Source organism: Sus scrofa, chromosome 9 (assembly GCF_054392235.1).
Source record: "Sus scrofa isolate SSC_HxYL_T2T_F1_AM1 chromosome 9, Sscrofa_HxYL_maternal_Yorkshire_Landrace_v2.0, whole genome shotgun sequence".
In the NCBI taxonomy this organism is placed as follows: Eukaryota; Metazoa; Chordata; class Mammalia; order Artiodactyla; family Suidae; genus Sus; species Sus scrofa.
The window spans coordinates 57,489,462-57,511,109 of record NC_139391.1 but is presented as its reverse complement, the minus strand read 5'-3'; the positions used below and the strand labels follow the sequence as shown (position 1 = coordinate 57,511,109).

Below are 21,648 nucleotides of genomic sequence, written 5' to 3'. Positions count from 1 at the left end.
GTAATAAAACCTTCAAAGCCACAGGAAGAGCATCAGGGAAGGATCATGAATTCTGCAAACAATCTTAAAAGCAGGTCCTAGCTTCACCATTTATTTGCCGTGTGGCTTTGAGAAACTTAACCCACCTCGAACTTCAGCTTCCTCATTTGAATACGGAGATAAAAATAAACACTTGAAAGGGGTGTTGGAAGACAAAAATGAAATGAAATATATAAAGTTCTTGGCTCATAGCAGGCGCTCCCCAAATATTTGTTCTTTCTTCTAAACCTTGAAGATTCCACCAGTGCTATGTTTTAAAACATCTCTTTAAACAATCGAAACCATTGTAAAATCGTCAGGCATTTTGCCCTAGAAGCTGTGAGATTTGCAGGATGTAATCGGATATCATTTTAATAAGTGTGTGAGTTGTGTGGTCCTACTGGTCAGGAAGACTATGGAAAGAAGATAGAATTCCATCAGTGTCAAAGGTTAGTGGAGCTAAATGGAAAAGAAATTAATATATCCAAGACAAAGGCAAACGAAATCGAGACAAATCGTGTAGCTGCCTGAGTTGGCTGCAGGCTTCCATGACTAGATGGGGCTTAGTGGAGTGAAATGAATATATGCGGAGGTGATACACTGGGTTAACATCCTGGACACTGCAGGTCCCAAAAAACAAGGTAGGTGCCAGCAGTAAGTGGTCATGTAGTTACAGCAGTCTGTGCATTCCTATACAGAACACCAACAGCTCATAACATTTTAAAGTTCCTGGTGTGGGCTACAAAGAAGGCTGCCAAGAATCCAGGCTAAAATCCCAGCTAAAATCCCCGAATTCTCCCAAAATTGCTTGGGGGTGGCATCATTATTACGTCCTTAGTGGCTAAGCATCTTTAACTCTGGGCAGATTTAGAATTAAGGACAGAAATGTTTAGGAGAACCAAACTTAGAATATTAATATTTAGGCATTAAGAAGAAATGTGCCTGCGGTTCCCGCTGTGGCACAGTGTGTTAAGAATCCAACTGCAGCACGTCCGGTTACTGTGGAGGTGCAGGTTCAATCCCCAGCCCAGTGCCATGAGTTAAAGGATCCAGCGTTGCTGCAGCTGTGGCATAGGTTGCAGCTGTGGCTCAGATTCCATCCCTGGACCAGGGAACTTTCATATGCTCAGGGAAGGCAGAGAAGAAGAAAAAGGAGGTGGGGGGTGGGAGAGTAGGGAGAGGGGAAGGAGGGGGAGGAGAAGGAGGAATGGGAGTGGGAGGGGAGGAGAAGGAGGAGAAGGAGGAGGAGGAGGGGAGGAGAAGGAGGGGGAGGGGAGGAGAAGGAGGGGAGGGGGGAGAGAAGGAGAAATCTCCGTCTGTTTGATAATGTAAGTATTTGCAATATTCGAGAGTTTGCTTAGACTATTACAAAATATACCTACACTGAAAATTCCTATTTTAAATGTGCGATTAATTGATTTAGACTTGTATATATAAGTTTAATTTTTCTGAGTTTATATACAGTTTTGGAACAGTTAGTAGTTAAGGATCACCATATATGCAAGTTTATTCTATTACATTTATAAGAGTTACTTAAGAATTTTAGAAGGTTTATTTTGTTAGATACTGAAGAACTTCAAAATGAGTTTAAAATAGTTAACTTATAAATGTAGCTTTAAAAGCTTAGAGGCATTAATGTCTATAAATAGGCCTAGTTATTAATCAAATATCTCCTTAAAAATAACTGACAACATTTGATAAACAAGTACAATAAAATTTTTAAGTTGAACTTTAAGGTTTAAAAACTGAGTATATAACTTTATAAATTATATAGTAGCTACATAACTTTAATAAATTAATTTTTAAAAATCAAAGAAACTCTGAATATTTTATATTCATAAAATCTGTGAGGACCAAAAAAAAAAAAAAACAACACCCTCCCATTTGGGGAGAAAAATAAAATCATAAGACAAATTATAATAAAGAAAGCAGATACTCTAATTGAAAAGGGGGTAGAGCCTGCAGCCAGCTTACTGGTCTACCTAAACTCCAAACATGCAAATCCCACCACCACTGCCATCACTGTCCCCATCCACATCCTCCTTACTCTCTACCCAATGGGGACAGGAGCCAAATATCCCCAAGTATAGGTCAAGGGGGAAGATATGCCAAATAACAGATCACTAGCTTTGAAACCACACAGACCTGAGTCATTGAATAGCAATCTATAGGAGCTTAGGAAATGTATCTGAATTCTGAGGTTCTGTTTCCTTATTTTTGCAATAGGGATTTTTTAAATGCCTACTCTGAAGGTCTTAAAAAAAAAAAAAAATACATGTAATCTGCATTCAAATTTGACCACTCGCCACCAGGGCTGTGGTTGCAAACAAGACACCACTGTGCCCTCGAGAAGAGCTAAGAGGATGATTGCACAAATGAATAGGGCTTGACCAGTGCTGCTGCACCTGCAGGTAACACTCAGGGGAAGGAAATGCCACTTACTCTCTATCCAACTGTGGGCTCTGAGCCTCCGCATCCTCTCCTGCAACTGGGGAAAACTGACCACCATTGCACAGTTGAGGGGATCAAAGGGGGGTGCATGTGTGAAAACTTCTGGCTCAGGGCCCAGCACACGCGGGAGAATCTCATACCCTACATGCATATGGCTAGTTCTTCCTGGCACCACGCCACTGCATTGAATCCCAAGTTGCAGGGCTAACACCAGGTCAACACCTTGTCAACCTCTGAGGATGGAGAGATTTGGAAATTGTTGCCAGGCAGGGAGGCTGGCATGCTCTCCTGTACCCGTGACCCTGACTGACCCTGAGGAACCAGTCATTAGTCTGGAACAGATAAATCACCATCTGGTTCTACTCAAATTTTCTCTCCTTTTACCGCCTTAGAAGTTTGTATAAAATGCTACATCCACACCTGCCCACTGCTCACCCCAGCTCCGTTTCTTTCAAAATTTTCTGGTGGAGATCCTGGCCTGTGACACTCCCATCTGCACTTCACATTCCTGGACCTCTGCATACCTCTTTGTCCACCAAGTGCAAGGGGCTGCTCTTGGCCTGCTGGCAGTGGATCTCAAGGAGTGACATGATGGCTGATTGTCAGTCCAGGACTTACACCAAACCTCAGCAAAACACTCCCTCTTAGAGCCCATTACTGGGTTCAAGCTTCTCACCCAAGCAAGTAAATTTTGAAACTTGGGACTCCAGGAACAAAATTCTCACCCGTCCCTTGTGCCAGAAGCATCTTGCCATGTTCCCCAAGGGGAGGGCAGGCCCCAGATCATGGAGCTATTTGGACTGTAGATGGCTCTGAGTTTTCCATTCTTTTTTCTCCTCTCCTCCTCTCTTATGCACAGAAGGAGTGATTCAATCACATTCCCAGAAAGGCTGCCCGATATCTAAACCCTCTGAGCCAGGAAACTATTGCTTTGGTCCAAAGAGAGGTCATACAATGGATATTTGCTTGCTGTCTACCTCCAGTCACCCTTTGAGTAACGTTACCCAGAAACTCCTCTAAAGAATCACTCCCTCTCCACTCTCGATCCATGTGCTTGGGTGAAACTGACTCCAGCCCAGCTGCCAGGGTCAGCCGAGCCAGAGAGAGAGTTTGAGTCAGCTCAGGGTTCCATTAAAAAAAACAAAAACAAAACAAAACAAAACAAAAAAAAACATAGACTGAGTGGCCAAAGCAACAGGAATTTTTTCCTTACAGTTCTGAAAGCTGGGATGTCCAACATCAAAATGCTGGGCCCTCGGTTCCCAGTGAGGCTCTCTTCCTGACTTGCAGATGGCCACCTTCTCACCATGTCCTCACAGAACAGAGAGAAGGAGGAAGCTCTCTAGTCTCTGCTACCAAGGGCACTAATCTCATCATCAGGGCCCCATCCTCACAACCTCATCTAATCTTAACGACCTCCCAAAGGTGCCCCCTTCCAAATACCATCACTTTGGGGGTTCATGCGTTAACAAATGAGTTTAGGAGGGGAAAACAATTTAGTCCACAGCAATGAGCTTCATACTGCCCCGGCCACGGTGCCTGGTTTAGGGACTGACATGGAACACAGAACCAATGAGACCAAACACTTGCTTCTTCTCTAGCAGACCTCAGGAGGATGAGGTCTGAGCTGTAAGCAGGCACCTTGACATCAGAGGACAGAAAAGCTCAGAGAGAGTGTACGCTCAAGGGTCCTAATAACACCTGACCTGAAGCCAAGCCCACCCTCCCCTTCTGTAGGTTTTAAATAAGGCAAAAATTGGCCTCTTGGCTTAGGCCAGTTTAGGTTAAGCTTTTATTTGCTGCAACCAAAAAAGCCCTAACTTATGCAAACCTACCCCAGTTCACCCAGTGGTATGCCAGAGAAAATGCACAAGAGCCAATTGTTAGTTTTAGGAGTTGTGAGAACCAGGTGTTAAACACCCATTATTAATAAGTGAATTGTGCAAATTTATCAATTCTATTTTTTCTAAGTAATGAATACTCAAAACCCATCCCTTCCTCATAAGTTTCCTTTGTTTTCAGGTTATTTTCATCTGTTATGTCTACATAGTGGGAAAACTATACCACCCAGCATCTCTTTGCAACTCTGCATTCAGTAGCATCAGTTTGGTGGCTTGAAACCGGCTGGGATAGAAGTATTTTGAGCACAAATATTGACAAACACTGCAAATCAAGGTTTGACTTATTGCCTTGTTGATTGCCTAGACTTAAGAAAGTGATGGAGAGGAGTTCTCTTGTGGATCCCAGCGAGTCGAGGATCTGGCATTGCCATGCCAGCAGCTTGGGTTGCTACTGCGGTGTGGGTTTGATCCCTGGCTGGGGAACTTCCACATGCCATGGGTGTGGCCAAAAAAAGAAAGAAAGTGATGGAGAAAGAGTTAATAATGCAGATTAAAATTAAAATGCATAATGTTTTTAGTTGTAAAACTGTGACCAGAGCAAAAACTGGAGGAAATACTCCTGCAGTACTGGAAAATTATTATCAGACTAAGCAAAGAATACCTGTGGCCACTGCCATCACTGGCACAGGGATGAGAACTAAAAATCAAAAGGACACAGTGCTCAGGTGCTCAAGGCCAAGCAGCACAGAAGATGCAGCAGTAAGACCCTGCTGCTGTCATCAGGACGTGCATTATTTAATTGTGAAGACAACCCCAGCACACAGAAAATAGATAGAGACTCTGAGTCGGGGATGATGAATATCTGTTATGCATGCCACCACCTCCCTGTCCACATCTCTCTGCCCTGAGCCTCGAAGCTTCCTGCCCAACAGAGCACTCAGGCAGCCACTGCTGTGTGCCCCATGGTGACAGCACCCAGGAGTACAGATTGTGGGACACCCCAGTTTAAAAGTTCAGAAGCAAGATCAGCCGGAACTGCAGTACTTAAGGAAGGCTTGGTAGGCAAGAAACTTGAAAAGGGCCTCTAAGGATGAGTAAGAAGTCTGTTGGAATTGCAGATTCCCAGACCCGACCCCAGATCTACTGAATGAGACACTTGTGCTCTTCCAGGTGGTACTGATGCGCGCTGACAGGTGAGAGCCATGGACTCTGCCCTGCCCCTTCTCTAGCTGCCTTCTGTCACCCATGCCGGCGTTATCCTTACAACTTCACCGTGCAGCGCACAAGCAAGCTGGAACCCTGACTCTTCTTACATGGGGGAAGAATAGCTCTGAGATGCCACAGAGCTCCCCGGGGCCACAACAATGAGGAAGCTGAGTCTGGGCTGCGGCCAGGTCTCCGGGTGCTGTAGCAGTGTTATTTCCATCAGCCCCAAGGCAAGAAAGCACAGTGGTAGCGTGATTCCCCCAGCCCCCACCTCCCAATTTCCTCTCTCACCTTCCCAAGGAGTTGGCCGGCCTTCTGAAACGGGCTGCAAAGAAAAGGCCGGTGGGGTGATGACAGCTGGCTGACAGAGGGGAGTGAGAGGGCCTGCTGTGGGCCCCCCTCCATAACACAGGCAAAGGTCCCAGCAGGGGCCCTGCCATTCCCTTCCTCCATCCCTCCCTGCAAGGACGGACCATGAGGACCCCAAAGCCCCAGCTCATCAGATGCCACAGCCCAGAGCTGGCCAGTGGCAAGCATGCAGAAACACAGCCTGCAGTGAACCCTGGGAACACAGCCACCAGCGTTGGTCCAGGATCCAGCTCCTCGTGCCAAATCCTCTTGGGAAGAAACCATCGGGCTTTCAAGAGAAACCATCTGCAAACAAGCCCAAGGTGAGGGGTCAGGTTGGGGTCGTGGAGAAGGCAAGGCTCTGAGAAGCCAGACATAGGGTTGGAAATCCATCCTATCGCTGAATAGCACTGCAAACCGCATTCCTCACCTTCCCTGAGAACTGGGTGACGCGGGGAAGACAGAGGCTGTGGGAATGAAGTGAAATAACACAGGCAAAGGTCCTGGCAGGGGCCCTGCTATTCCCTTCCTCTGTCCCTCCCTGCGGCAGTCCTCTTTCTCCATCTCCGTGGATCCTGGGAAGAAGGTGCCAGAGTGGATGATGAACCAGGCTAAAGGGAAGTCACTCTGCCCAGGGCAGAGACAGCTTCTAAAAGTCCCTTCTCACATTCGATCATAAGTCTGTCCGGGTCAAAAGTGTGTGGGCTGTTACTCTGCTAGGATGGGCTTTACCAGCATTCAGCCCTTGGCATGCACAGTAATGAGCTGCTCTAGAACTTATGCAATACTGGGCCTGAAGAAATTAAGCATAATTCTCCAGAATTCCCCAATTATCTGCAATTAACCCAGATTTCTCAGAAATCAGTAATTCCCTGGCAAACTGCACACACAGGCCAAATCCAGCCAAAGGCCTGTTTTTGTAGATAAAGTTTTACTGGAACACAGCCAGGCTCGTTCATCTACCTGTGATGTCTGGCTGCATCCATGCTACAAAGGCAGAGCTGGATTGCAAAGGTTAAAACTATACACTACCTGGCCCTTTACAGAATAGTTTACCAAGCCCTGCTCCAAAAGAAAGCACGAACAGTTGTGGTTTGAGCTCTTGGCAAAGCAGACTCTGAGAAGAGAGTGCAGAGTTCAGGTGTTAAACGGGAACACCGGAGTTCCTGTTGTGGAGCAGGGGAAACAAATCCGACTAGGAACCATGAGGTTGAGGGTTCGGTCCCTGGCCTTGCTCAGTGGGTTAAGGATCTGGCGTTGTTGTGAGCTGTGGTGTAGGTCGAAGATGCAGCTCGGATCTGGTGTTGCTGTGGCTGTGGTGTAGGCCGGCAGCAACAGCTCCGATTAGACCCCTAGCCTGAGAACCTCCATGTGCCACGGGTGCGGCTCTATAAAGACAAAAGACAAAAAGAAATAAACAAATAAATAAATAAATAAAAACAAACAGGGAACACCTCTGGGACCCCCATGTCTGGAAGGTGACAAAGGAAGCAGGAGTGGACTCAGGAAGGGCACAGACTATAATGCAGATCCGGTGACTCCACAGGAAACACTGGAGCCAACAGCCCCCCAGAGTGGTCTTGAATTATCTTTTGCCTTGATCAGCCTTTGGAAGTGGGCCACCGCCAGAATGGCCTGAACCTAGGCAAGGAAACTCCCTGAGGGGCTGACTGCTGACAACACTCCCAGCAGCCGGGCATCAAATTGTCCCTGCCAGAGGACCTCAGCAGTACACCCCTAGGCCCACCACACTCACACTCTTTAAGCCTGCCCTCCCTCCCTTCTCCAGGCGCACCCAACAGCGACTCCACTGAGTCATCCCAACCCCCTGAGCATGTGGGTCGTCATCGATGGCACACAAAGGTCAAAGTGGACACACCATTTCGGAATAACAACTAAGACATCATCTTAAAGGCAGTCCTGATAATATGCTTGAAACAATTTTATATCCATAAGTTTTATCAGAAATCATCAACAGAGAAACAGGCTATGAATGTGGTGCATGCCATTCATAGGAAAAGTGGACTTTCTATTTCTTTCTTTTCTTTTCTTTCTTTTTTTTTCTTTTTTTTTTTTTGTCTTTTTAGGGCCGCATTTGCTGCATATGGCCACAGCGGCGCCAGATCCAAGCCTCGTCTGTGACCTACACCACAGCTCACGGCAATGCCAGATCCTTAGCCCACTGAGTGAGGCCAGAGATCAAATCCGCATCCTCATCGAGTCAGGTTCATTACTGCTAAGCCACAACAGGAACCCCCGACTTTCTATTTCTACAAATCACGCCAAGATTTTTTGATGGAATGATGGGTAAGATCTAAGATATGTAACATACATGATATAAAATGTCATATAAAAGATATAAAATGAGAGATAAGGTACAAAAATATTGCTACTCTTGGTACAGGAGCAAGAGATTTTTGAGTCTAGAGATGAGGTTCAATCCCCCATCTGCTACTGACTGTGAACAATCCCTTCACCCTCCCAGTGTCCACCCATCTGTGAGATGGGACTGGAGTACCCTACCTACCTCACAGGGTTGTCACTGAAACGACACATGTGAAATGGTGATGAAATCTGTAAAGTGCTCAAAAAAATATCTCATTGTCTACACTGGAGTTCTGGAACAATGAATGTAATCATGCTCTTGAAGTTCTTGATGTTACATATTCAACTATGTAATCATTTTAAATTTTTTGTCTTTGTTTTTTTTAGGACCACATCTGTGGCATATGCAAATTCCCAGGCTAGGGGTTTAATGGGAGCTGTAGCTGCTGGCCTACTCCACAGCCACAGCAACACCAGATCCGAGCCACATCTGCGACCTACACCACAGTTCACGGCAACGCCAGATCCTTTAAACCACTGAGCAAGGCCAGGGATTGAATCCGAGTCCTCATGGATAGTAGTCAGGTTTGTTACTGCTGAGCCATGGTGGGAACTCCTCATTTCAATTCTTTTTCTGGTCTTACCAAGTATATCATGAACATTGCATCATATGCCAAAAAAAAGGTTATTTTAAGATATTTTTACGTTCTTTACTTATGTACATACACAGGCGCGCACGCACACACACACATACACACACAAATACACACACACACACACACACACACAAATAGACAAACACCAGGCCCAAACACTATTTCCCTCCTGAGACAAATATCTCAGTGAGTAGATCGGCGTGAATATTCACAACCCTTGGCGAAAATGTCAGTGAATATTCAAAGTCCCACCTCTTCCTGTTCCGCTCCCAGCGGTATCACATGAGGTCTCACCAACCCTTGGGAGCCCATTTTTCTGCCCTGGACTTAGGGTGGCAGGGTCTCCCTGAGCTCTAAGCAACCAGGTAAAGACAGTGAAGTCTGGGGTTTGACTTCACTCTGTCTTGTGTCCCAGCTGGCATATCTCTTCCCTCCATGGGTCATTATCTTCTCTGCATTTCTTCTCTTTCAGGCAATCTCTTCACTCCACGGACACACCCATACAGATTATACATATCACTTATTTCTTGGGCTGCATTAGCCACAGGGAAAGAACACCATGGTAACAGGATAACCAGCATTACTCAGGCTCTGCCCCCTTCTTTCCAATCTGCCAAAATCTCCAGTTTTTATTCAAAGTCCCTCGCAACTGGTTGCGGGAGTTCTTCAGAAGTGCCTGCATGTTTCCATATTTCCCAGCTCTCCCAGCTGCCATGGGGTCTCTGCTGTCTGCTTTCTCTTCGGCTTTAAGCTTGCCAAGCTCTATGAAGGTGGCCTGGCTCTTGCCCATGATAAAGCCCTTCCAGTCACCAGTAGGGAGAAGAGGTCAGTGGTGTTGCAGTGGATCTGGGGAGAATCCCCTCCTGGCCTGGATACCAAAGCAGGAGTATTGGCTCCTCCCCAGCCTCCTTTTTTTTTTTTTTTGTCTTTTTTTGCTTTTTCTAGGGCCACTCCCAGGGCATATGGAGGTTCCCAGGCTAGGGGTCCAGTCGGAGCTGTAGCCGCCGGCCTACGCCAGAGCCACAGCAATGAGGGATCCGAGCCACGTCTGTGACCTACACCACAGTTCACGGCAATGCTGGATCCTTAACCCACTGAGCAAGGCCAGAGATCGAACCCACAACCTCATGGTTCCTAGTCAGATTCATTAACCACTGTGCCACGATGGGAACTCCATCCTCCCCAGCCTCTTAAGACTATCATGCAAACCACCCTTTCCATTTCTTCTCACTCAAAGCCCCCTCCCCCGACTCTCTTTAGCACTCAGAGCCAGGTCCTGGGATTGAAGCAACTCCACCCCCTTTCTTATTTTTTTATTTTTAGGGATTTTGTAATGATTAGTGGAGAGGATGAGGAGGACCTGGCTAAGCTGTACATGTGATTCCTCTTCTCTTACATTTACTTGAGCTGTCTAAATGCTCACAGACCCTACCTAGTTTCTCATGAGCCTGCCAAGACTTTGTGACTATTTTGGGTGTGTACCAACTTTGGTTATGAAACATAATGCAAAAAATAAACTTTTGCTTGTGAAAGCAAATATTCTTCAACACCAAATATGATCTTTGCACTTTTCAAACAATAAGGCTGGGATAAGAAAATCAGAACTAGGGCCAACCATAACAGGTGCTAATAAAATTTTTCCATGAACCACTGTGTCGGTATAATTCCTACTCTGACCTGGAACACTTTAGCCATTTTAATGCCAGTCTTCTTTGGATTATCTATTCCAGGTTAAATATTCCCTAGTACATTGTTGATTCAGTACAACTGGAGAGAAGTTCTGTGGGAATTATTCTAAAATCGCACAAGAATTTCACCGACCATCTACATAAAACAAGTTTCCAAAATTATGATCCAATAAACTACCTAACTGAGCAACATCTTCACAGTTTTCTTTTTTATGTTTATTTTATTTTATTATTATTAGTGTATAGTTGATTTACAGTGTTGCCTCAATTTCTGCTGTATAGCTTTGTGACCAGGCATACATATATAACATATTCTTTTTCTCATACTATCTTCCACCATATTCTGTCCCAAGAGATTAGATATAGTTCCCTGTGCTATACAATAAAAGACTTCATTGCTTATCCATTCTAAATGTAATAGTTTACTTACACCAACCCCAAATTCCCCATTCATTCCACTCCCTCCCCACCTCTCCCTTTGCAACCACAAGCCTATTCTCTGTGTCTGTGAGTCTGCTTCTGCTTTGTAGATAAGTTCATTGTAGATAAGTTATTTTAGATTCCACGTATAAGTGATATTATATGGTATTTGTCTTTCTCTTTCTAACTTACTTCACTTGGCATGAGAATCTCTAGCTGCATCCATGTTGCTGCAAATGGCAGTTTCATCCTTTTCATGGCTAAGTAGTATTCCATTGTGTATATGTATCACATCTTAATCTATTCATCTGTTGATGGACATTTAGGTTATTTCCATGTCTTGGCTATTGTGAACAGTGCTGCAATGAATGTATGGGTACATGTATCTTTTTGATAATATTTTTAATAGTTTTGTCCAGATATATGCCCAGGAGTGGGACTGCTGGATCATATGGTAGTTCTATTTTTAGTTTTCTGAGGAGCATACTGTTTTCCATAGTGGTTGTACTAGCTTACATTCCCACCAACAGTATAGGAGGGTACCCTTTTCTCCACACCTTCTCTTGTACAATTTTTAATGATGGCCATTCTGACCAGTGTGAGGTGGTACTTCACTGCAGTTCTGATTTGCATTTCTCTAGTAATGAGTGATGTTGAGCATTTTTTTCATGGCTCTGCTGGCCATCTGTATGTCTTCTTTGGAGAAATGCCTATTTAGGTCTTCTGCCCATTTTTCACCCTCCATTTCTAAGAATGAACCTCCTCCTTGCAGTGATGGGGGGGGCTTTCCCATGGGCCAAAGCTCATTCACCTGGGCTCCTGCTGGGTCCCTGCTGCCACATGTCCCATACGCTCACCCAACGGACAAACCCTTGTTGAGCAACTGCACAGGCCACCCAGTGTTACACCCTGACAGCCTCAACGCTACTCCTGGGGCCTTGTCCTTTACCTGGGCATTCACTCACTCAGAGAGCACACTCAGCACCTTCCATGTGTGACACATAAAGCCCTGTGTGGCAAGAGACGAGGACATAGCTGCTACCCTCAGAGGTCTCACGGTCCAGTAGCAGATATAGGAAGTTCACAAATAGCCATAATACAAAGTGAAATACAGTAAGGGTGAAAAGAGAAGTATGAAGTGTTTTTAGTATTTAGAAGAAAAGTGCATTTATTAAGCACTTTCTATAGCCCAGACATTGAAACATTGGAAAATATACATATATATATATATCATAATACACATACACACATTCTATGTGTACACATACATACACATATCTATATTTATATTATTATAAATATTATATGATTATATAAATTATATAATTAATATAAAATATAGATATGTATATAATATTATAATAGAGATGTATCTAATAGTACATATCATACTGTGATATAATGTATATGTAATTTTATATACATATCCATATTATATATACATCATAGTGTACATACATATTTTTTCATACATATTATACATATATTTATATTTGTTCATATAAATAATATATATTATATATACATCATAGTGTATATACATATTTTTTCACTTAAAGTCTTTAAACAGGTGAGCAAGCTACATTTCAGAGTGATTCAGTAATCTGCTCAGAGAGTGAGCTTTGCCAATGGGAGGATCTGGGGAGTTTTAATAAAGGAAATATCATTTCAGCTGGCTTTTGACAGTTTGGTGGAATTTTAATTTCTATTTATGATTTTTAGTTACAAAAGTAACAAGTTCATTGCAGAAATTGTGGTGTGGGGGGGCTCACCTGTGGCATGCAGAAGTTCCCAGGCCAGAGATTGAACCCGCACCACAGCAGTGACCAGAGCTCCAGCAGCGACAATGCTGGATCCTTAACTCCCTGTGCCACAGGAAAACTCCCAGAAATTTTTAAAATATAGAAAAGCAGGAGGATGCAATTTTTTTTTAAAGCCCATAAATCCCACCTCAATATAAAAACATTATTAAACTTTTGGTGCAGCTCCTCATAAACTTTTTTCTACTAATCACCTCATCTAAAAGAACAATTGGGACCATACTGTTGAGTCGGCTTCATTTTAATAAATGTTATTTCATTTAATCCTCACAAGAGCCCTGCAAAGTAAGAAGTACTATCAATCCCCTTTTATAAGAATAACTCAAGGGACAGAAAGATTGGCCTGTCCAAGTCATGTGACAGAGCCAAAATGCACACCCGGAATGTATTCTTCCAGATCCCGCATTCCTCTCCCTCCTGACTGTCCCCCTGGACAAGAGGCTGAGCCCTGGAGACCACAGGGCAGGAGGAAAGGGTCACTGAGAGGGACTTTGAGGTGACTGCTTCTATCCAGGACATAAAGGAAAGGGAAACCTTTAAACATGACTCCAAATTTTCCAGCCTGGGCAGTTGGTAGCATGATGAGCCCACGCATGATACCAATTCCATACTCTGTTTGGTAAGACATGAAACTGCTACTCAGCAAAGTGTTCCCTCAATTCAGACTCACCCTTACTCAGACGGGGTGCTCTATGCACAGTGTGACCTGGGGAGATCTTGTCAAATTTGCAATCCAGGTCACCAAGGGGACCTGGCTTTGGCTGACCTCTGTGGGAGCCAGCGTGGAAGCTGGAGCAGCTCCTGCAAGCCCAGAGCTCCCCGCATCATGCTCTCCCACAGGGTGTTTCTATGACCAGCCGGGCATCGGAACAAGCACCAGGCTCCAGCGCACTCAGGCAGAGTGGCCCTCTCCCTCTCCACACCAAGTGGACATCATTCTGCCCTCGCAGGGATGGGAACAACAGGGTTTTGCCAAAAAAAAAAAAAAAGAGAGAGAGAAATCAAAACTTAAAATTTACTTCTTCCCTGAGCTGCATGTTCCTGGCTTGACAGAGGTCACTTACATAACAGTGATATTATTTGTCAAAGCAGCAAGGAGAGTTTCAGGAAAGGCCAGAAATGCCCGCCTGGGATCTGGTCCCCTAGAGTTCTGACACTGATAGAAGGGGAAGGAAGAGGGAAATGGGGGAGGCAGAAATGTCTTAAGATGCCAGCCTCCAACTCAAGCCACACCCTGTCCCCACCTCAGACAAAAGGGTAGGAGGGATTTTGAGACAAAGAGGGAAGGAAGACCAGACACGTGTCCTGGGACCCTTGGGATCCCCAAACCCTTTGAAGCTCTGTCTGACAAGTTCGTCTTTGACAAGGAAAACAGTGGTTCTCAGGACAAAGAGTTCAGGTTCACTCCTGGCTAGGTACACCCAGCCCCACCATCCACATCCCCAGAGCCCATGATAATTTGTTTCAAAGCTTTACCCTCTCGGGTTTTCTAAACCTTGTCACTTTCAAGAACTTCACTCAGGAACTAATGTTTTCCATAGTTGTTAGTATATTCCGGTTTTTTCTTTCTGAAACCTGCTCTCCATTTCTGGAAGACATCTGACTCAGAAAACTTGGCAACAAAGTCAGATTCTCTCCAGGGTCCCCCTCTCCCCCACCACCCTGCCCCACCCAGTGTGAGACTTCCTGTAACCCTTTCGCTAATGCACATCACAGCTCACACACGCAGGTGCTTCTAAGAAAAGGCCAGGTCTTTTCAAATATGTGACAGGGAGCCTTCTGCTGGCCTCCTTCCTCCTCTCAGTCTCTCCAGTTTCTGGTCTTTGGCTCTTTTTTTCTACGTTTTATCACATTGTAGCCAACCACTGTGTCCTCTCACATACTGGGACAGCAAACACCCAATAAATGTTGATGAATGGGGTTATTGTAAATGAATCCGTCCCTTCTTTTCCTTTTTCAATCTTTTTCTTTGCATTTGCTCCTCACTGACTCCATATGCTATGGGCCTCCGAGATCTCCACCTGCTTCCTGAGACTTTGCAATTTGCCCCCTACCTGTACCGTGTCTACTCCCTCTTGATCCAAAAGTTCTCATACAGGACAAACTTCATTGCTCCCATAACAATGAAAGCTCCTATTTCCTTTCTCATTCAATAGGAAATGTTTATTGACTACCAACTACATCCCAGTCAGTGTTCTAACGAAACAGATAAACTCCCAACCCAGTGGAGGTTACATTCTAGAGGTGAGACCAACAACAGGTAAAGAGATAAACCAATACATAATATGCTCTAAGAAAGTAAAGCAGGGCCATGGGCTAGAGTGAGGGGGACTAGCTGGGCCTGTTCCAAGCTTTGTCATTTGTTGTTCTCATGTTCATCACAAGTCTAAGCCGCTCACTCCTTCGGTGATGGATGGGGATGCACTGAAAGAGCAGATCCACATCTGCTCTGTTGACCAGCCCTCCAATGGGAAGAGTAATGGTGAGCATTCAACCAGATAGGTGATCCTTGTAAAGAACCTAATGCACCGTCTGGTACACAAAGCTACTAAATAAATGGCAGCTGGAAAAATGAGGAGGCAGGAGGAGCCGCCATTGGCAAAGGCCATCTCATTTGCTCTAGTTTCAGTTTACTCTGCAACTCACTGCTGCTTTCTTCAGGCAGCCCACAGCTTTATGAGCAAGTGACCCTTGAATGGAGGAGCTGGTCTTGGCTGAAGGCTACATGATAAATACAAGGGATAGTTCAGAGAGGAAGACAGGTTGAATGGAGGTGTGACCCATGGGGCAACCTGGACCATGGGGCCCTGGAACCAAGGGAGAAACTACCCAACTTCTGTACTTAAGTCAGGGGAGTCCATGATTCCTCAGATGCTGCCCAGCTGGACGGAGCCTCAGTCACCCACTGCAGTGACACATCCGGGTCTCCCTCTTTTTCCCCGTTCAATCTCCTGCTCACTGACACAGCAACTCTCTTCATAAGGTCCTCAGACCAGCTAGAAGTGAGCCTGAGACTGTCACACTACCTACATTCTAGTCCTTCCTTGTAGATTCTACCTCCTAATATTCATATAAACACTGGAGGACCGCAATGAATATCTGTATTTTAGAATGCAGACTGTTCTTAATTCTGGAAACAACATTTTGATGAACTTTTTAGTAATGCTCAGGCATCTCTATATACACACACACACGTATATAAATATACACATATATATATACACACATATGCACACACAAATGCTTCAGACTGAGATGTTGGGATGCTACTCTGGGCATATAAACTGAGTAAAACTCTAAGAATTACTGACTTATAGCATTAGATTTTTCTTTTCTACATCTAGATTTAAGCTGTCTTATACGGAAACTTTTTTTATTTGCACTTGGAAAGAAACAGAAAAACAGAAGCCACAGCCAGTAGAAGTGGGGCACTGTCCCAGAGCCAGACTATCAAATTGCCCGGCTGGCATGGGAGGATCTGGGGAATAGTTTCCTTAAGGGCTCCCAAAAATTACTTGAGGAGGAAAACCTAACAAAATTCTGAACTCCATGATGGCAGTAGAATGGAGACTTAGACAATGTCATTTGGGTATTAATAACTTCTGAAGGATGGTGAAGATGGGAGCATCTTAATGACCAATGGTTCCCAATACTCATGCACATCTCTCTCTCCAAACTCTTCTCCCTTCCTCATGAGGACCATAGCAATCAAAGATCTACTGATGCAGCATGTGTATCACCATGTCTGATGCTCTGTAGGTACCTGTAAATATTTACTGAGTAAATGGAAGAAATAGACCAACTTTGATCACTCAATACAAGTATTAGCTGATCATAATAACAAGCATGAAAGGGAGAAAAAGGAATTGCATTCAAACTACTACTCAGTGTCCTTTCTAGCATTTCTCAGTGGGCTCTGATAACCATTAGCTGCTTGGTATGTAAATAGATGGTGGCATGTAGACGGGTGATGGGAGAGAAGATATGTGTTAAATACGTGTGGCAATACTAGTTTATAAAATAAAAAGCACTTGGTCATTGTTAGTTTTTTGGTTTTGTTTTTTTAAATGGTCACACCCATGGCATAGGGAAGTTCCTGGGCCAGGGATTGAATCTGAGCTGCAACTGCAAACCATGCTGCAGCTGCAGCAACACCAGATCCTTTAACCCACTGTGCTGAGTAGGGGAATGAACCTGCAGCTCCGCAGCAACCTGAGCTGCTGCAGGTGGATTCTTAACCAACTGCACCATAGTGGGAACTCCAGATTTAAAAAAAAAAAACTATAGGAATTCTCAGCTTTTACTGTGCAATATATATCAAGAGAATATATACCATAGACTACTAGTGTTTTCATATGTATTTAATTATTAGCGTTTTTTTCTTTTTTTTTCTTTTTTTTGGTATCTTGCAAGATAGTGTTTCTTGGGTATATAGTTCACTGGAACACACTTTGGGAAATAATGGTTTAGCATCACCGGATTTCTTTTTGGCTTTGATTCGTGTGTCTGTTTCTGGCCATCACAGAGTGCTCAAAGATCTTTCTGTACTCACTCCCTTTATAAAGCTTCTTATGTAATTGGCAATCACGGAATGTTCTCAAGCATCCTCCTTACTTCTGCATCCCAACTCTAAAGTTTAATTAATTTAGGCATAGACCTCAAGCCAGTCTACCATAATCTTAGAGATCTTAATTCTTTTCCAAGAGTCTTACAGAGTCCCTCAACTTTATAACCTATAAAAGAAGTTGTTATCCACCCATTCGTGGATCAAAAAATATGCACTAAGTTCTTCTTATGTGCAAGACACCAGGGGGATAAACAGTTACATGACACGGATCCTGCCTAAGGAATATAAAGTTTGAAAATAACTGTAACTTAGATAAATAAGCTTGGGAATGAAATAAGCCTGATTTTGTGATCTTGGGTAAGTTCCTGAACATTTCTATCTGTCCACAGCTATAAAATAGAGATAATTACATCACTCTCCACCTTTGCTGTGCTCAAATATGATAAAGTATGGAAAAATATCCAGCACAGAGAAGATTCTAGCACTAGAACCTTAATAGCACTATAAGAAAACTCTTTAGAATCTACACAGCAGGTTTATCCAGACACAGCCCTTGTCCTTAGTTCCTTCTCTGAAATCTCCAGAAACTTCCTAGTCACTGATCTTTGAGTATGTACAAGGAAACAGGGCTCGCTGTCTGCCCCTCTTCTCCTTGCACCGCTTGCTAGCTGAGGCAACAGTGAACCAAAGAGAAGGTCACTATAGCCAAGTCTAGCGGGTTGGTCTCTCCAATCCTCCAGCCTGGCCCGGCCTTTGTGGTCTGGCGTGGTTCTCACAGAGACTTGCAACAAATGTTCACAGTATTAGTAGCGTATTTTTTGTCATTATCTACTTTTGACAAATGAGTAAACTCAGGCTCTGAAAAAATAAATGTCTTGGCGAAGATCACCCTGCGAATAAGTGGCAAAGCTAAGAGGACTATTTTACGAGGCCAATAACCCAAAAATAACATGACAAAAGATGGAAGGTGAGGAGGCTACTGTCCAGGCAAGGGGTAAGTGGGGCCATTGCTAGGATGGAATGGAGAACACAGGTAAAGGTAAAAATAGGTTAAAGGACAGGTACAAAAGACAACGAGAAAGTAAAGCTGCCATTTGGGGCAGTGCAAGGACCTGGGAATCCTACAGTATCTGCCAATTTCCAGCCTTTCCCCAACTCCCCACTTCCTCATGCCCTCCCTCAAAGAAAAGCACATCATAACTAACAAAAGTGTACATACATGCACACAGCCATCCAGCTTTGTCTCAAGTCTCCCACTGCTAAATAATAGCTTCAGTTATACTGATCTGTACACAGTCTCTGTGTCCAAAGAGTTAAAAATCTGAACAGGAGATGAGAGTGACCACACAAAGAACCTAACACCAAAGGTTCTGTCGCACTCAGGTCATTTTGATTCCAAAGTTAGTTCTGCCATTGAGCAGTTACGTGACCTTGGGCAGATCACAGAACTTTCTCTGATCACATTTGCTTTACCCATCACTCATTCCTTCACATAGTCAATAAATATTTTTCAGTTGCTTACTAGGTGCCAGGCGCTATGGTTGGCACTAAGGAAGACAATATCCCTGAAGCCACATTGGTGAGAGGCAAATATCCAGACAATTTTGATTCAGAGATTCTTCCCTCTGCCCCCTCACTAGTCAATCACCTCCAACGCAGAGCCTGAATCACTTACCTCCCAGCCTCTCTCTACTATCATTCCGGGCAAAGGCACAGCTCACAGATATGTGCACCATTCCTATGATGAACCCCGGTTTGATGAACTCCATCACCCAACAGAAGCCTGGCAAGATAGGGGAGGGCTCAGTGTTGCTGGACATTCTTCCTCGGAGCCCTACCTGCTGGAAGAGTGAGACCAAGTATCCAGGGCAACAGGCATCTTCTGTGCAAAGACCAGGAGGCCTAGAGCCTTAAGAAGGACACCCTGAGATGTTTGAACATGATATTTGCATTCCAAGGAAACCACAGATTATTAAAAATCACATTATGCACATAATTGCTTCAAAAGGAGGGGAAGTTAGAAGCCAGAAAGTTTAAGGGTTACAATAACAAAGTTAAGTTTCCTGCAGGAATTTAAATAATAAAAGCCTTTTTGTAATAGTTCTAAGTGTTTAGCCCTAAAACCAGTACATCATTGTGTACACCCAGGCTTTGATGATTCTGGCTTTTCTGCTCAAGGGGAATAGCTCCTCTTTTTCTCTCCCTCCCAGCACTCTCGGATCACAGCTTTTTGTCCTTCTTTTGTATGGAAAAGAAAACACAAATCTATCAAACAAAGCACCGGGTGGCACCTACCCCATACAAATCCAGATCGCCAGCAGATAAGGAAACTTGCCTCAGTTTCCTGGTCTGTAAAATGAGGAGATATAATGCGACCCACTTCCAAGAGTAATAATAGGATTGCAGCAGATAATATGCGTAACGTGCTTGGAGCAGTGTGCAGCCCTCCACGTGTACTGTACAACTGGTGTTAAATTACAGTAATCACGAGATAAATACGTTGTTCCATCTAATTCCTGTTATGAAAACACTTGATGTGGGAGAACTATGTTGAAAGCAAAGAAAGGGGAAGGGTAGGAGCTGGATCTGTCACAGCCCTGCACTCAAGCTACATAAAAAGGCATCCGGAAGAGTCCCTTCAACAATAGTGTATGAAATCAAATATGTGTGCCTCTGAGTAAACGTGCCACGTGCACACACGCCTGTCGGGGCTACACCCAGCTCACGCGTGCTCTGCACTCACTGCTCCACTTCAAAACCGAGGTCTGAATCAGAGGCACAAATAAGAAATGCATTAATTACGCCCTACTTCGCTCTAGAATAACAGACAAGAGGTTACAAACCTCAAATTGGGTCCAGTCCCAGAATTTGGTCAGCAAATTGAAAACAATAAGAACATCAAATGACTGAGACGCACCATCTGCAGAAATAAACCACTCAGGAGACGGTTGTAAATGTGCTGCTGATGGGAGCAGGGCTTCTCCCCACTTTCTGTCCAGGGGAACAGGATGCCTCACAAATTCAATTAAGGGCACCAGTCTCCCCCAAGTCTCATCAGAGTGACTCCAGGCTGACTCCCCGGGAACACACGTTGGAATGTGGTTTATTTACGGTAACTTATTCAGTTGAATTGCAATGGATCTGAGGTTATGTTGTGTTGTCATAAAAGAGGATGGGGGTCCGCAGGAGTCAGGAACTGAGAGAGGAGCGATTGGTGAGACTCTCAGGCGAGGGGCGGGGGTGGGGGGTTGGTCAGAGGGGTTCCATTTCTATGGCATCAGACCTGTCAGGTGGAAGCATCCTTCCAAGCTGTGACCTTGGAGGGCACAGGGTAGCAAGCATCTGACATTAAATCAGAAACTTATTGTCTCATTCCAAGATCTCAGAGTCTGACTGTGCCTCAGTGTCCTCGGTGGAGGGCCTTCCAAAGACAAGCACCTTCACACAGCTCTCTCTACCCAAAACCTCACCTGTGTACAGCAGCAAATTCAACTGGTAAAAGAGCCAATTCTGCAGACGGGCTGCCTGAGTTTGAATCCTGGGTGGTCTTTACCGGCTGAAGACTTTGAGCAAATCTAGCAAGTTCGTTCCAGCTCCTCTCTGACAAGGATAAAAACAGCACCTCTCTGATGGGTTGTTGGGGGGAGATTATATTAGACTAATCCAGAAAAAAAAAGCTTTCTATTGTGTGCCCAATAAATGCCTGCTATTTTGATTTTCGGTTATGGCTGGTCATTGTACTGTTCTTACTGGTCTGGTTAAACCCTGACTCATTATTATCATCCCACATGAACACCTCTGGGTAAATCCCTGGAATCAAGTTTTAGATCTGAACGTTTGTTTTTTGGGTTTTTTTGGTTTTTTGGTTTTTTTTGTTCTTTTTGTTTGTTTGTTTGTTTGTTTGTTTGCCTTTTAAGGCTAAACCCGAGGCATTGGAAATTCCCAGGTTAGGGGTCAAATTGGAGCTATAGCCATTGGCCTATACCACAGCCACTTCAACACCAGATCCAAGCGGTGTCTGCCACCTACACCACAGCTCACAGCAATGCCGGATCCTTAACCCACTGAGCGAGGCCAGGGATCAAACCTGCAACCTCACAGATACTATTCAGATTCGTTTCCACTGAGCCATGACTAGGAACTCCCTAGATCTGAAAGATTACCATGCAATGCATCTTGAGTGACCCCAGGAAAGACCCACTCTCCTGCTTCACAAGACTTCTTTTCAATGTTAAGTAACACCAGTGTTAAGAATGATCATGTCTGACCAGAAAGAAATAAACTTTTGCATAAATGCATGACTGTACC

The 21,648-nt window shown here is 44.3% G+C and overlaps 1 protein-coding gene across 5 annotated transcripts in view; it reads right to left on the bottom strand.

Annotated features, from left to right (window-relative positions):
* Nucleotides 1-21,648, bottom strand: part of LOC110255461 (uncharacterized) — a 334,726-nt gene that overhangs the window by 268,761 nt on the left and 44,317 nt on the right. The window contains exon 2 of one of the 5 annotated variants that reach the window (XR_014816773.1): nt 11,523-11,663. The exons of 3 other annotated variants lie outside the window; for them this stretch is intronic. The gene's annotated coding sequence lies outside the window, so the exon portion shown is untranslated. Of the gene's footprint in view, nt 1-11,522; nt 11,664-19,178; nt 19,236-21,648 lie in introns of those variants that run through there. One more of the 5 variants, XR_014816777.1, reaches the window with a different exon arrangement.